We start from the raw sequence: 3523 nt of genomic DNA, 5'->3' as shown, positions 1-3523 counted from the left end.
GAGCTGAAGGGGGCTGCAACCCTGTAGGTAGAACAACAATATGAACTAACCAGTACCCCCTGAGCTTGTGTCTCTAGCTGAATATGTAGCAGAAGATGGCCTAATTGGCCATCACTGGGAAAAGAGGCCTTTTGGTCTTACAAACATTATATGACCCAGCACAAGGGAAGGCCTGGGCCAAGTAGTGGGAGTAGGTGGGTAGGGGAGCAGGGGCAGGGGGGGTATGGGGAACTTTCAGGATAGCATTTGAAATGTAAATAAAGAAAATAATAATAATAAAAATTTAAAAAAAGACATGGTAAAGGGTATATTTAAAAATTAAACATTTTTTGCATTCATTATTTTATATTGCACTGAGGGTCAGCTAATGTGAGTGTGCACCCTTAGGTTTTGCAAATATATTTTAAAATAAGGGGTATTCAACTTCTAATTGAATTTTTCATAAGAGCAAATCCTGAAATCCATGCTAATACCAAAACTTATAGTGTACAATTAAAAATATGAATATCAATTATCTTTAAACATAATTATTTACACTTTGTTTTAGTTTCATCCTTTTTACAGTTGGTTTTAGTTTCATCTGTAAGGAAAATATCTATTTCAGTTTCCCGGAAAATATTTTGAAAAACTGTCAAAATGGAAAAGTTAAACAACCAAACACATATTTATGGTCTACATGAGTATCACAAAGAGAATTATTACCCACAATACTATGCCAGTCATTGTTAGTATTACTATTATTATTAACTGGATAGTAATTAAGTACAAGACAATGTGGCCAGTGAAATCTGCACATTTATTGTCATTGCAAACACAGATGACCCTTATACTATTATCTTCTTTATACAGGTGAAGAAACTGAGGCAGGGCTACCAACTTATTGCAAAATGCAATCTCATACTGTTTATTCAATATATGTGTTTCATTTTATAGTCAAGTATAAGACAGCCTATTTTCTCAAATAAATTATTGAGTAAAACATTACCAAGAATTGATTTTAAATCTTTGAGTACTAAAAGTGATTTAATCTCATATTGTCCATTCTCTCTCTCTCTCTCTCTCTCTCTCTCTCTCTGCATGTGCTTCATGTATGAATACATGTGTGTTCAGCTGAATGCCTGTGCACATGTGCACAGAATAGAAATTGACAATGAGTGTCTCACTGTAAAACTCTCAGCTGTGTTCCCTTGAGACAGGGTCTCACAATGAACCTGGAGTTAGGATGGTGGCCACTTTGCTCCAGCAATCCTTCTGTCCCTGTCTTCATGGCAGTAGGATCACAGCTCTTGTGGCCATGTTCAGCTTTTAATGTGGATGCTGGGGATTCAATCTCAGATCCTCATGAATGAGAACCAGTGCTATTTCTTCCCACCTGCCTGTCTCTTCAGCCCCAATGGGAATTTGTATGTAGATGTAACAGCAGCAATAACAGTGATACAAGGTCACAATGGAAGCTACGTGGCTTGTTAGTTAGGGTCTACAACTGCACTGTTGTTTATAGAGTTGAGCTTGACTGCAGACCTCATTTATTCTAGTGAGTTCTTGCTTCCTGTGTTATTTTGGACTCTCTTGGTTGTGCTTCTGGGTGTGATGGGGTTGCAGAGCTAACTTATCTGTCTGGTTGGAAGTCATTTCTTCATAGCTACAATCCTGTTTGCTCAGTGGCTACCTGCTATTGCACTTCTCTTCCAGGAGTGAAGTGCCTGTGCCTGCAGCTTTGGGTAAGTGGCCAAATGACTAAGAGCTCTGCCCAGCTTTACGAAGCTAGTCCATCCTCTTTCCCACGAGAGGCAATTTCAGCAGAAGACCAAGGTTTCACCACACTGTCAGACTCACAATTGGATGGGTAATTAAAAAACTGCCTAGTCTGCTTTTTAAAACATGATGTGAGATTCTTGTTCTTCTTGTTTTTGTTCTTCTTATCCTTCTTTTTCTCCTTCTCCTTCTCCTTCTACTCATCCTCACCCCCTCCTCCTCCTTCTTGATTTTTATCAGAATGTAGAATAAGGTCATACAAAAAGTATTAGGGTTTTACAGACAAAACAATGGCATGAAAAGATCATTAGGTAGTCTAGAAGTTACACACATACACACACACACACACACACACACACACACACACACACACACACAAGCACACTAACACATATACCTGAATTTTATGTACAAATAGCCTAAAAACACACACATAGTAATTTCTATATTATTTTTCAGAGCTTTATCTCATTGGAGATGTGGTAGTTAGACCTCACAGAAATGCCTTTCCAGTCCTAACATCATTCCCTGTGTGCTACAAGGATACTGAAGTATTATGGTCATGGGAAAGGCATGCTGAAATTATAGGTTTGAAAGATTACTTTGACAATAGTTGGTAGGAACAATTGGAAGACTTAGAAATTACAGGCTAAAGGTTGTTGGGTCTTAAGCACCAATCAAAGCAAAGGGGAGGTGAAGAAGAGCTAAATAGATGCAGAGGCAGTGGAGCCACAGGGTAAGATCAAGGGAAAGATTCTGGACTGACAGGATCCACAAGTTTAGAGAACAGATGGGATGAGAGATAAAAAGCAGGCAAAATCTCTGGCGGTAGCAGTGCTAAATCATGGGCTAAGACTGGAGGCAGGAGAATGTTGGAGGTACTGGAGGGATGCCAGATAAAGAAGTGTAGCCACTGAGCAAAACCTAGTTTGGGTTTGTAATGCTGAGCTGCATCCACTCAGGTAGAGCTGTTGAAATCATGGGAGAATTTGATACTTGCAAGCTGGAAATTTCGGCATGAAACAGCCTATGGCAGAGGATGGCACAGGGAACTTTAACTGGAAAATGGGGTGTGGAGAGCTGAGGGTGGAATGTGGCAGTGGTTGTGAGGGGCAGAGAGGAGGAAGAGCTATACAGAGGGAGAAAAAGAGAGGGAGAAAGAGAAGGAAGAAAGAAGGGAGCAAGGGAGGTGTAGGGCAGAAAGGCAGGAGTGAAAGGTTGCCATACAGATCAGAGGAAGTAACAAGGCTCACAGACTCCAAAGACTGAGAGTTAGAAGACCACATGAAAGGTCAGATGATGCTAAAAAACTGACTGTGTGAAATTAGAGGAAATCCTGGAGTTCCAGGGAATGCCTTCAGCATGTCAGGATAAAAAGAGATCAAGGGATAAAGAGAAATTGGAAGACATAAAATTTCTTTCCCAAGAATTTTAATAACAGAAGAGAGAAAGACAGAATTGTAGCTTTAGGTGTGGGAATCAGGGAAAATTTCGTGGAGGAGGGAGATAGTATGTTTGAAAATTGAGAAGAGATTTTTATTAGAAAGAAGCTTACTTTTAAAAGAGGTATAACAGAGAGAGCAGGAGGGGACAGGCTGGAAAAAAGCAAAGAGAGAGAGGGAGGATGGGGATTATGATAAATTGATTGGGAAAGAAAGGTCAGAGAACACTTGTTCTAAATGACCTAAGTGGTAATATTCTGAGAATGATGCAGCAGCTTGGACTCAGAAATAATTCTGCAATTTCTGCAATGCAGCCTGCAAGTGCA

The 3523-nt window shown here is 39.9% G+C and overlaps 1 protein-coding gene across 1 annotated transcript in view; it reads right to left on the bottom strand.

Annotated features, from left to right (window-relative positions):
• Window positions 1-3523, bottom strand: part of LOC110314628 (desmoglein-1-beta-like) — a 37400-nt gene that overhangs the window by 28551 nt on the left and 5326 nt on the right. The window lies entirely within an intron of this gene.

This window comes from Mus pahari, unplaced genomic scaffold, assembly GCF_900095145.1.
Source record: "Mus pahari unplaced genomic scaffold, PAHARI_EIJ_v1.1 scaffold_9520_1, whole genome shotgun sequence".
Lineage (NCBI taxonomy): Eukaryota > Metazoa > Chordata > Mammalia > Rodentia > Muridae > Mus > Mus pahari.
Note: the sequence above shows the minus strand (reverse complement) of the source record. Positions and strands in the feature narration are given on the sequence as shown.